Source organism: Triturus cristatus, chromosome 4_2, assembly GCF_964204655.1.
Source record: "Triturus cristatus chromosome 4_2, aTriCri1.1, whole genome shotgun sequence".
Taxonomy (NCBI): Eukaryota; Metazoa; Chordata; class Amphibia; order Caudata; family Salamandridae; genus Triturus; species Triturus cristatus.
The window spans coordinates 955,977,250-955,990,091 of NC_140586.1; positions in this window are offsets into that span (position 1 = coordinate 955,977,250).

Sequence of the window (12,842 nt, forward strand, 5' to 3'; positions counted from 1 at the left end):
TGCCAGTATGCAATCCTGTCGCACACACAGTTCAAGTATAAAACGGTCTGTAGTTTCCACACACGCAGTTACCTCTGAGTGGAGCTTCCTTAGAAAATCTATGATACTGGGCTCAAGCCCTAGTTTGGCCATAATTGCCCAGAGTTTTAGCATATTAACAGAGTCAAAGGCAGAGTTCAAGTCCATATAGGCTGCATACATTTTGCTTTCCTTTGCCACCATATACTTATTTATTAACAGGTACAGTTTGAGACCTTGCTTTATGGTCCCTAGGTCGATACGGAACCCAAACTGGAGATTGGAAAGGACGTTTTTGTCAGTTGCCCAGGTATAGCCGCTCCAGTAGCATCCTGCCCATTATCTTAGCAATTGACGTTATTGGTGATATTGGACGATAATACTGGATCCTTTAAGATTGGGCCATAGCTCTATGGTCCCTAGGCTGATACGGAACCCAAAATGGAGATCGGAAAGGACATTATTGTGAGTTGCCCTGGGTTGTAGCCTCTCCAGTAGGATCCTGCCCATTATCTTGACCGTTGACACTTACAGATGATATAGGATGATAACACTTTGGATCCACTGAGATAAGTTATTTAAGAGTGGGACTATGGTTGCGTGTGACCAGGCTTTGGGAGGGCCTGTTGACAAGGCAGCCTTGAGAATGTTGGTCAAGAGGAGTGCCCGAAGACATAACTTAGCCCCAGAAAGATCAGTTGGAATCCTGACGGGCCTGGGGCCTTTAAGGCGGGGCGCTTCCCAATGGACTCTATCACATCAGTAAGGTCAACCTCTACATTGGAATGGGGTTGAATTGGAGCTGCCGGCGTCATAGATCGTGGTCGGAACATGCCTCTCTGAAATGGCAGGGTCCGAGTACAGTTGGAAAAAGTGCCTGACCCAGACCTCTGGAGGAATCACTGAATCTAGCCCAGATTCCTGTTCTTTCTCCAGGTAATTTCTGTTCACAGTTTGTCAGAAAAGCTTGCTATCTTTGCGGTCACTGGCCTTCATTAGGTCATGGTAGGCTTCCTCTCTTAGTGTCCCCTTTCTTGCCTGTAATTTAGTCTTACACCCTCTTCTGCAGGTACACACCCTTTCCAAATCTCTTGGCACAGCTTTAAGTGCCAACAGCAAAAAGCTTGTGCGCTTTAGTGCAGGTGGTATCAAACCGCCTCGTATTTTTATTATGATAGATGTTTAACCTCATGGTTGGGATTTCCCGTGCGAGTCCACAGATTTTATCAAAGCTACTGATCCACCTTCCCCCAACTCATAATGACCCCCTTATTATGCAAAAAGGATAAAGGTGGTAGTAATGGTTGGGCTATCATTTGCTGTTTGTCAAGGAAGGCATCGCTTATCGAGACTGCTATTAGCCTATGATCGCACAGGGGGGAATCTAGAACCTTATACGTTCCCAGCCATGCGCTCAGATTATGTGACGATAAAATAAAATCAATGAGGCTAAAATGACCATGCCCCACAAATGTCTGGCCTCTATCAGTCACTGACGGGCCCGCACTTAGGCTGGGCACCTCCCATGCTGTAGGGAGTGTCTGAGCACTTTACTGCACTGTCAGCAAGATGCTGTTGTGGTGAAGGGTGGGGCCTTCTCCTGCCCTGGGACTCGAAGTCCCTGAGTGCCAGCATCTGCTGAAGCGCCCCACTCTGCGGGGAGTGTCTATGCGCTTTATGTCAGTGCGGTGCCGGTGCGGTGAAGGGTGGGGCCTCCTCACTTGCACCGGACTTCGCAATATATTAGTATTGTGTGCAGGCACAGGTCATGCATTACTGGTTTCACCCAATGCCAGATCTGCTGCATTTGGCAGTTGAGGCCAACAATGCTAGGCTTCACCTGTTCCCTGCAGTGCTTTGTGCCCCCTTGTAAGCCTTAGAGGGGAGACTAACACTGTGAAATGCATAGTGTGGGCGTAGTATGGGCTGCGCCGCAGTGCCCAGCTGCCTTGCCTATATTCAAGTGGATTGAAGCTGGCACAAAATCCGATATTGCCCCTTACAATGAAGTGTATACCTGCTGTTATATTCCATATAGGTACCCTATATAGGCACAGGTAACATTGAAATCTTTCACCTATATTCTTCCCTACATTACATACCTAACGGTTCATAGGGACTGACCTTTTACCTAGATACGAAACTGCATTCACAACGCAGGTTTTTCCCTAGTTCGAATCTCATACATTATGCATGAGGCTTCTTGGAAGCACAGCAGGACTAACATCTCCTGTATAATATCTCTGTATAAAGTTCAGGCCCGACGTCATCCTTTGGGCCGACACAGTAGCACAGCAAGGTAGGACCCCTGGGAAGACCTATGGGTATATACATCACATCTTGCTTAGAAAGGAAGAGGAGACCGAGACTTCCCGGCTGACACACTGACCAGAGACACTGAGGTTCCTGCATGCAGACGCTCCAGCTTGCAGTGGTCTAACAACCCTCGCGGGGTGTCCAACTCGAGACCAGGACAGGGTACCATATTCTCTCATTCTCAGGTAATGGGGTTGACTAATTCCTAGAGAGATTCTTGACATAACACCTACACAGATGCTGGGTACATTTAGGTACATCTAGTTAGGGAGGCATCATAGGAGTAGGCACTTTTTATCATATGTGTTATATACTTGTATGTATTCATGATTATTACAAAATGGTAGAACTATACCATCCCTTTACTTTCATAGTACTTCTAATCATATATCTCTGCTACTGTCTAATGGTTGTTGCAGCTCATCTATTCTACACTAGAATAGCAGCTGTTTAATAAATTCTTATTGAAAATGCCCAGCCTGTTTATTCTGTGTATCTCTCTGAGACAAATTAAGTGAGCACGATTGAATGAGCGAGAAGTAGTACATTGTTTCCACGATTCTGAGGGATCAGGGTTGTCCTGTTCAGAGGTTCAAAGAAACTAATTTCTCCCCGATAAGAGGAGACTATAGTGGCACTGTGAGCTAGCTGATACAGACAGGCTAACATACCGGTGGGGGTGCACGGAATTTGTCTGCCACCAGTCCCACAGTTTATGTTATCCAAACACGCATATCCTGTATACGTTATATAGGAACTACACGGCATGGCGCAGCCAACGTTGGTTGGGTACTTATTTAACAGTAGACTCTGAGTAGTTCAGTCGTGCTATTCTCAGAGACACAAACTCACAAAACACCAGAGACGTCTTGAGTGGATGGGCACAAACTCCTCCACAGCTGAGGAGGCTAAGTCGTGCATAGTTTGCACCTCTCAGATGAAGAAGAAAATGTAGATGCAATTCTGATTGCAGAAAATTTTACCCTGAAACTACTTGCGCATGGTGTAACGGCCAGGGGTGGCACAGTAGCTTTCGTGATTGAGGCACACTAAGCATACAGAACAGAGGTATTTTATTCGTGGGTTACATTCCCAGCAGCAAATGCAAGAATAAAAACATTTCACTCCTACACAGGAGGAGATGCGCCAGCGGAATGTTGTCTGTTTGAGGACATTGAGGTTATGCTCGCGTGCCAGGAACATTTTATACTGGTTTAAAGGTGCCCTACCCCACATAAGAAGAGTGAGACATGGCCCGCTCGGAAGAGAAGGGACAACATGGCCAATATTACCAGCATACACTCCACATCCTGACATGGAAAACAATGCCACCAGGAGACTTACGCACACAACACAAAGAATTGATAATAATATACAGAAACTTGATGCAATTCATCATGAGGACACTTACAGTCCAACCAGCAATGGTTACAATAAATGGAACTCAATCTCAGAATACACCAACTAAAATCACACCACAAACATTACACGCGGTGATTGGTAAAATGCCCACAAAACGTGAACAAATGTCATTCGAGGTAGCTCAGAAAATAACACAGCTAGAGGCAGTATTTCCGAATACTACCCCTTATGAGAAACACAGAATGCTAACAATCTGCTTGCCCATGGGGATAACAACACAAATAGAGAATTGTACCACTTTGCTGCCATTTTTACCAAAACTCATGGTATCCCGTCATTAGCAGTAGTACCAGATGTATTGAGACAAATACAAAATGAGTACGGAGCAGAGCCTGCTCTGAACTTAGGGATGAAGTTACTAGGTAACTAGGCCCAGGTATCAGCCATATTATTAGCTAATATTAAAGGGGAAGCTGCTTCAGTGGCTATCCGCCAACACCTGCGGGAGGTCAGTCCTTTAGAACAGGAACAACAGAAAATAATTGAAACTGCGTATGCAGAATTAGGTAGAGACAGTTTGGGTGGAAAAGCTTTAAAACCCACAACTAATGGGCAGTTCTGAAAAGGACACTTCAAAGCAGACACCTGCTTCTTCTAAAAAGAAGTGGGACAATAAAAAACAACAAACATTTAAGGGAAACCGATCCCAATCCAGAGGTAGATCTCCTCCACAGGAGCCCTCTGAATAGAGGTATAATCTCAGGAATAGGGATAATATTAGGAAACCTGACACGTATCAGGATACTGATACTCGTTCCTTTCAGGGTTCATCAAAAGATTCCGAGGGGGAAGGACGGCCAGAAAGACAAGAAGAGCATATAAAGTCCAGTAACAAGCAGCACGCTCAAGAATACACTTCCAAAAAAGAAGAGAAGGTAAAGCAAAAGCCGCAGTTCAAAAAGAAGAAGGTTGCAGATCTAAAGATCAGACATGCCCAGAATTCTGAGGACTCGACCACTGAACGGGGAATGGGCTCAGACAATGCTAGACAGTGCGGCAGAAGTAACAATAGCTCGCCAGAACCTGATGACATTTCTGGTGACAGCAGACTTGAATGATTATAGCACCGTAGAGGCACCCGATACTAGGGGAAGTGTCCCACATAAGTTATATGAAATAACACTCCTAGTGAAATTGTCACCATCATTTGATTCAGGCAAGTCTCCAATTTACCCTTTGGTGAAGAGTATGTTTCACTTTTTAACAATGTGCAGCCAAATCACCACCTCAATTTCTCCAACAGGCCACAACCACGCTACTTTTTTTAGCAAACCTTCAACCAACAAGGAGGACTACAGCTAAAAAGTGGTACACTTAACGGAATGTGAGGCGTAGCGATGGAAAATATACCTTCCACAATTTGATTGTTAGGTGTTAGTAACACATACCCCGTTTTTTTCATTATTTTTAACAGACACCACCACGTCCAGGTCCTGATGAAAACCCCACAATGATGACGGGGTTGGAAAAAAATTGACCGCGGCATCTGGGATAAGACACCCTCTAAGTGCTCAGGGAGAAAGTTTCAATTAATTTCCCTCCCTTGTTACCAACGCTTCAAATTAGAGGCCCCAGAGCTGTGCACAGAGGCAGGAGACAACACACACATGTAGTGTTTAGACAGTTTGGTAATTTACTCCGCCCAAGTGCTATTATCATTTTTTTAGTCAGGACAGGTGCCTTATATTGAGCTACCCAGTGTTAAATCAATTGTGCAGGATTTATGCAATTTACAGTATATGTTGATGTTTGATGCACACTTGTAAATATATGTTGAAGTCTGTCATACATTTGTAGAATCGTGAAATGTTTATGTAACACAAATTGTTCCATTATTTTTTTTGTTACCCTTGTAAATGACATGATTTAAATATATTTACATTTTCTGGAAAAAAGTATAAGAAAAGTGGAATAAATCACACAAGCTTGTGAATTCAGTACATTGGCTTGTCATTTGAGTAACTTTGAGAATTTGAGCTGCTGGATCGTTCCTCATAGGGCGCACCCAGAGCATTCGCCTCCTTACCTCACCTCCACCCCAAGCGCATCATCTGCAGTGCCCCTCAAGGCTCATCCCTCAGCCCCACCCCCTTCAACATCTATATGATGCCGTTAGCAGACATCGTCAGAGCCCACAACATCATCTCCAACACTGAAGACACCCAGCTCGTCCTCTCAGTGGACCCCACCAAGACAACAGCCAACTCCCACAACCGCACGAGGAGCGCTTCAGCCTGGATGAAGGAGAACTGCCTGAAGCCCAACAGCCTGAAGCTGATTTTCCACAGACACACCACTCTCTGGAACAACTCCTGGGGGCCATCGGAACTCGGCCCTGCACCCACTCCGAAAGACCATGCCCGCAACCTCAATATCATCCCAGACAGCTGACTCTCCATGAAACGACAGGTCAACACCGTCTCTACAGCCTGCTTCCTCACACTCCGCATGCTCCACAGAATCTTCCAATGGCTACCCGACAACACCAGCAAAATAGTGACACAGGCCCTCCTCACTAGCAGGCTCGACTACTGCAATGCACTCTATGCAGGCACCACCAAGGAACTCATGAGTAGACTCCAGATGATCCATAACACAGCATTCAGACTGATCTTCAATCTGCCCAAAAGGACCACATCACTTAACACCTGAGAGACTGCCACTGGCCCCCCATCTAGCAGAGATGCCAACTCAAGCACCTGACCCAGACCTACAAAGCCCTTCACAACCAAGGACCGGCATACATGAATCACTGCCTGAACTTCCAACCACCCAGAAACCTCCACTCAGCCCACCTTGCCCAGACACTACGCTTCCGTCAATGTACTGGAGGACTTTCCTTCTCCCACCTCGCCGTCAAATTCTGGAATGCTCTCCTCCTTCACCTCGGAGCCGCACCATCTTCAAAAGATTTCAGGAAGGGACTCAAAACCTGGCTCTTCAATTGAACACCTGCAGCAATGCGCCTCGATGCCCTCACGGGTGATAAGCCACACTTTACAAATACTGATTGATTGCTTGATGGGGGGAAATGATTTGAAAGAGTGAAGACACAATGTAGAGACTAGCGAAGGTAGCAGGCTGAGAGTGAATGAGTAGGGTAGATAGCAGCATGTCTCGAAAAATCTACTCGCCCGCTCGCTATGGCGAGTCATATTTTTTCAGATCAAGATATTTTTCGCACCTACTCTTCCGTTCTGGCAAGTGAACTTATACTGGAAGTAACAGGTGTTCTGTTCATTCAGAAAGTGAATGAGCAATAAAGATTCCTTTAAATCTTGTTTTTATCTTGACACATTTGCTGCCTGTTCAAGGACAGAGGTCATATGTCAGTTGTCTTTTTACTAATGGTTTCTTATGCTCTCCTGGAAGACAGAGTTTACTGTTCTCTCTCTTATTACGGTCTGAGGATTTTGTCAAGTGAGCTCTCTGACAATCATTGTGGAAAAAAGTCTGTAAGAGGTCAGTTTTTTTCTCAAACACTACATTTAAACAACTTGTAAATGAAAAATACAAGTATTTCAAAATATATCAGGAATTACGAAAGAACATTTTTTTGTAATTCAGAAGTGTGATGCAAACAAAGATTTAAATAGGAGCAAAACAAATCAGAACACTTTCCTTGGTGATGTGCAAATGATAAATATTTGCAGAAACTCGGTTTCCAAACATTAAACATACACTATATAGTTTAATCTGTAAAACCACATACCAGTGGTAAATGTTGTGGCAATTTCAATGGAAAATCTGCTGATTGCAAATAAGTGCGCTACCACTTCATGCTTCAGGCATGTATTTATTGGAAGTGATCATTTTAGGATTAAATCTATTTTATTGTCAGAGCCCAATCCAAGGAACAGGAGGAAGATGCCTACAACCCAGAGGGCCGGCGTACTGTGTATCCGCTTATATCAAAAGGCAACAAACTATATAACATTGTCCACAATTAAACACAGCAAGTCGCCTACAACCCTTCTGGGCCGGCCGCGTCTGCAAAATGTGGGTAGTAGCTCATACATGTCGCCCGAGGGCCTTGTGGAATAGTCAAGGGACCCCAAGGCCGTGCCTGTAGGCAGACGACCTGCTGAGACTATAAGCTCCAAGAGGTGCTCCAGAATTGAACAGGAAACCAAAATGAAACACAAAGAAAAGGAAGAATCCAACTAACTTAGAACTCCCATCCCACCCAAACCCCCCCTTTCCTGAGAACGTAGCTTGGATCCTTGCCGCCCCTCTAAGTAGTTCTGCAGCGGCACTCTCGCGAGGGTCCTAAGCCCCCCCCCCCGTCCCCTCCCACTCCTGTTCCTGCCCCCCCCCCTCCCCACGTTCGGAAGTGATCATTTTAAAACCTAAATTGAGAAACATTCCTAACCCAGCCCTGATGACAATGTGGTTAATGTTTGTACAGCAGACATGCTGCATATTTGAAGGTGCTCTTATATGAGATAAAGAAGAAATGGCAGCTTGGTGAATTAAAATATATGCCCAGGATCACGCCATCTGAAACCAGTTTATGGATCCAGAGCATTGTAATCAGGCTCAGTAGATTATTTAAGTCACTGGATCTCAGGTCTAGTAACATTTACATGATTTTTCAAGGCCTGTATCTAGTGGGATGAGATCGTAATTGTGTGTAACATCTACAGGATAGCAAGGAGATATAATGGGATGTGAGCAAAAGAGGCCGGCAAAAACACCGCTTCAGTTTTGACTGATGTTCTGCTTTGAAATATGGTCATCTTCCGCATGTCATGTATGTATTGAGACATTCGCCATTTCCTGATATAAATTCTTCTGATGAGCATGACAGCAATAAAAAGTCAAAAAAAAATTTAAAAAGCTTCAACCTCCTCTTTAAAATTAAAATTGTGATTTTTGTATATTTTTGGGGATTAAGGACATTTTGTTATAATGATTTATGTAAATGGCAGCCGGAGAGCACATGTACAGATTAGAGAAAGGATGTGGAGTATGAATGTATATAATGGAAATGGCATGTGGGAGGCGCGGAGCTCAAGGTCAATATGGATGGCAGATGTACCGTTTGGTGAACAGATGCTGAGAGCGGGTAGAAAGAGCAACAGGCGGGCAGAGATAGAGGTTTCTAAATGCACGCCAAGAGTTGTGACAGGTGTAGAGGATATGCACATACAGAGAGTTGCAAGCGTGTTGAGATGGCATGAGAACACATGTACATCATGGTGAGCGGTTAGACAGTGTAGAATGGATCTGGACAGCACATGTATAGGGTGTAGTGCAGACACAAAACACTGATAGGGATAATGGAGACATACGAAGAGGCACAGCAGGTGTAAAGTGGGTTTGGAGAGCAGATGTCCTGGGTGGAAAGCAGATTTTTTTTTTTTTTAATATATTTTTTTTTTTTTTTTTTTAAATTTTTTTATTGAACAATAATTCGGTTACAAGCACGGGCCTACAACCACCAGGGCCGGCCGCCAGGTACAGAATGAAATATACATTTATCAAGGCTGCAGTCAAGTCCCGGGGCGCAGCCCCGTAGTGGCTCCGGATAGTTCTAAAGGAACAGGAGACTTAAGTCCAACAGACACAAAAACTAAAAGAAAAACGAAAGGCGAGGCATAAGGGCAAACAGTGCGGGTCAGGCTTCCTCCGGGGAACTCCAGTGCAGACCATTAAGCAGCCGGCAAAAGGAAGGAGTACCGGGAGGCTGGGGACGGGGGGGGGGGGTCAAGGGAGATGAACGTCCATATGTAGTTATTCCAAAAGGTGCCAGGAACCATCAAGGGTCAGGGGGACATGGCGATATCGGTGTCCACCAGGGGGGGCGTACAGATACCCCCGCGATACGCATTCCATTGCCCCCAGATTCTACCCCATGCCCCCGGCTTACCACGGGCCACATACACAGTCTTCTCCCTGAACATACACCAGTCCATATTCTCCTTCCATACTGACACGGTGGGCGGCCGTTGGGCGCCCCAAAGCTGCGCTATATCTCTCTTGGCAATCATGTTCCCCAGGGCCGCCCACCGAGTCTGAGCCGCGCTGTAATCATTGGGCTCCCACACATTCAGGACACAGCGACGCACCTCCGGCAGCAGCACAACCCCAGTGACCTGTCCCATAACCGTATGGACCCGGCGCCAGTAGTCCGCCACCTCGCGGCACTCCCACAGGATATGGAGAAAGGTGGCGCTGAGCCCACAACCCCGCCTACAGAGCCCGTCGTCGGAAAATCCCATCGAGACCAAGCGAGGACCCGTCACATACACCCGGTGAAGAATCTTGAGCTGTACCAACCGGAGACGGGCTGGAATGGCGACCTCCTTGGGGGACGACAGTGCAGACTGCCAGTCCTCGTCGTCCAATTCCACCCCATCCCCCGTCCAAGCCTCCCGGAGGCGCACAAAGAGGTCAGCCCGATGATTAATCAGTTTTTTATAAGTTAAAGAAATAGTACTGTCAGGGACATGTCCATCAAGTATGCGGTCCTCGAGGGGCGAGGAAACCGGGATCTTGGTCCCCTCCCCAAAGACCGAGAGCAGGGCGTGTCGAACCTGGGCATAGCGGAAGAACTCCCTGTCCGTAAGCTCGTATTCGGCCTGGAGCGCCGCGAAAGTCTTAACCGTGCCCTTATGCCACAGGTCTCCCACTTTGCTGATACCAATCGTATCCCACTGGTCAAACCCCTTCGTAGTCCAGAGGCTGCCCAGGCGGTCGGAGGCAAACAAAGGAGTAGCACATGTTAGTCGCTCACTCCAGCCCGTGGCCGCAGTGGCAGCCCTCCAGGTCCGCACCGCAATCTTAGTAGGACCCGTAAGGGTCCGGCCAGCCGAGCGGGAGTAAAGTGCCCTGTTATAGTTCCCGCCGGGAAGCAGGAACTTGTCCATCTCATACGCCGGATTCAAGCCAGGCGCATACGTGGCATGGTTAATGGCCGATAGCTGCGAGGCCCAATAGTACCTGCGAATGTCAGGAAGCGCGATGCCCCCGTCGTACCAGGGGAGAGTAAGCTTAGCAAGAGCAATACGCGCCCGCCCGTCCCACACCAGTCTCCTCTGCAGGCTCTCCACCTCCCGAAAGTAGGCCACTGGGATAACGTCGAAGGAGTTCTGGAGTGCATAGAGGAACCTGGGAAGGGACATCATTTTGAACAGCGCGGCCCGACCCAGCGGGGACAGGGGCAGCCTGCACCACCGGGCCGTGTCCTCTCGCAAGGAAAGCAGATTTAAAGTGTGCTGAGGATGTTCGGAGAATGCATATGCAGAGTGTACATGTGGAATGTGAAGAAAGAATATTCTAAACGGAGACGACTTGTGGAACTGGTATGGTGCATGTACAGGTTGTAGCGCATATGTGGAGAGTGACTGTGTAGGGTGGAAAGTGTATGTGTGTGCTGGGGGCAGATGTAAAGACTGGATGCATAGGATGGAGACCACATATAGAGCAGGATTTATGACCAAGAGTACATACACAGAGTAGAAACCAAATTAATAGAGAGGAGAGCACCTGAGAAGGGCAGAAAAATGCAGGTAAAGTTAAGAACATAAGGATGGAGAGTAGAGATATGTACACACACAGACACACTGTGGTGAGCGGTTTAGAGAATGGGCGTGGACTCCGGGTGTATAGAGTGGAAGTCTAAAGGGGAGCAAGCAACTGAAAGCTTGATCCAGATACCTGGCTAAGCTGAAGGTGGAAACTCGAGTCCCAAACCAGCTGAGTTTCACAGGACGCGATGTGGTCTACTGGATACAGATGGCAACCATGCAACATGCATTACCAAATTCAAAAACCCCACCTGAGCCTCCTTTGGAACCCCACAAATCTGTCTTTGTCAAATAAACTAGCATTGGCAAAGCTAATAGATTTTGTCTACCCTAGAGCTACTGGCTTTGCCAATGTCCTTTGCCATGTTATACAGCACTGTGGAGTGGAGTAGAGTGGCATGGCATGCAGTGGATTGGAGTGGCATAGAGTGGCATGGCATTGATGAGAGAGGGGTAGAGTGGCATTGTGTGGATTGGCAGAAAGTAGAGTGCAGTGATGTAGACTGGAGTGGCATAGAGTGCAGTTGCATAAAGTAGAGTGGTGCAGAGTAGAGTGCAGTGACATACAGTGGTACAGAGTAAAGTAGAGTAACATACAGTGCATAGTAGAGTGGCAAAGAGTGCAGTGGCATAGAGTAGAGTGGTGCAAAGTACAGTAGAGTTGTGTAAGGTGCAACTGCGTAGAGTGCAGGGGAATATAGTGGTGTAGAATGCAGTGGTGCTGAGTAGCGTGCAATGGCGTAGAGTGGCTAAAAGTGAATGGCGTAGAGTGGCTAAGAGTGAGTGGCATAGGGTGGAGTGGTGCAGAGAGGTGTGGCATAAAGTGTTGTGTTGTAGAGTGCAGTGGCATAAAGTGCAATGACATGGAGTGGTGCAGAATAGAGTGTCGCAGAGTGTAGTGGCCTAGAGTAGAGTGATGTAGAGTGCAGTGGCATAGAGTGGTGCAGAGTAGAGTGCTGTGGCGTAGACTGCGGTAGTGCAAAGTACAGGGCACTGAGGTAGAGTAGAGTGCTGTGGCATAGACTGCGGCAGTGCAAAGTACAGGGCACTGAGGTAGAGTAGAGTGCTGTGGCGTAGACTGCGGCAGTGCAAAGTACAGGGCACTGAGGTAGAGTAGAGTGCTGTGGCGTAGACTGCGGCAGTGCAAAGTACAGGGCACTGAGGTAGAGTAGAGTGCTGTGGTAGGAGTGGGAGGGAAAAGAAGCAACATGGAAGGGGGACGGGGAGAGGGAGTAGAAGCAATATGGATATTAGGAGATGGACTGAAAACACAACCCCTCATATGGAGAACACCCCCCCCCCCTCCCTCCCCCTTGTGGGGACTATGTGTGAACACCTGCCTTGTGGGGACTCACCTTTCCCAATGTTTTAAAAACACACCAATGACAGAAAAATGTTAAGAAAAAAATCATTATATAGGATCCTGCTTCAAATCTGCAAATATATTGCTATTTAATCGCGCGCACAGAAACATCTTTGTGGGGACTTGAACATGTGTTACCATCCTTGTGGGGACTCAATAATTATGATTTCTGATTGAATACATTCACATAC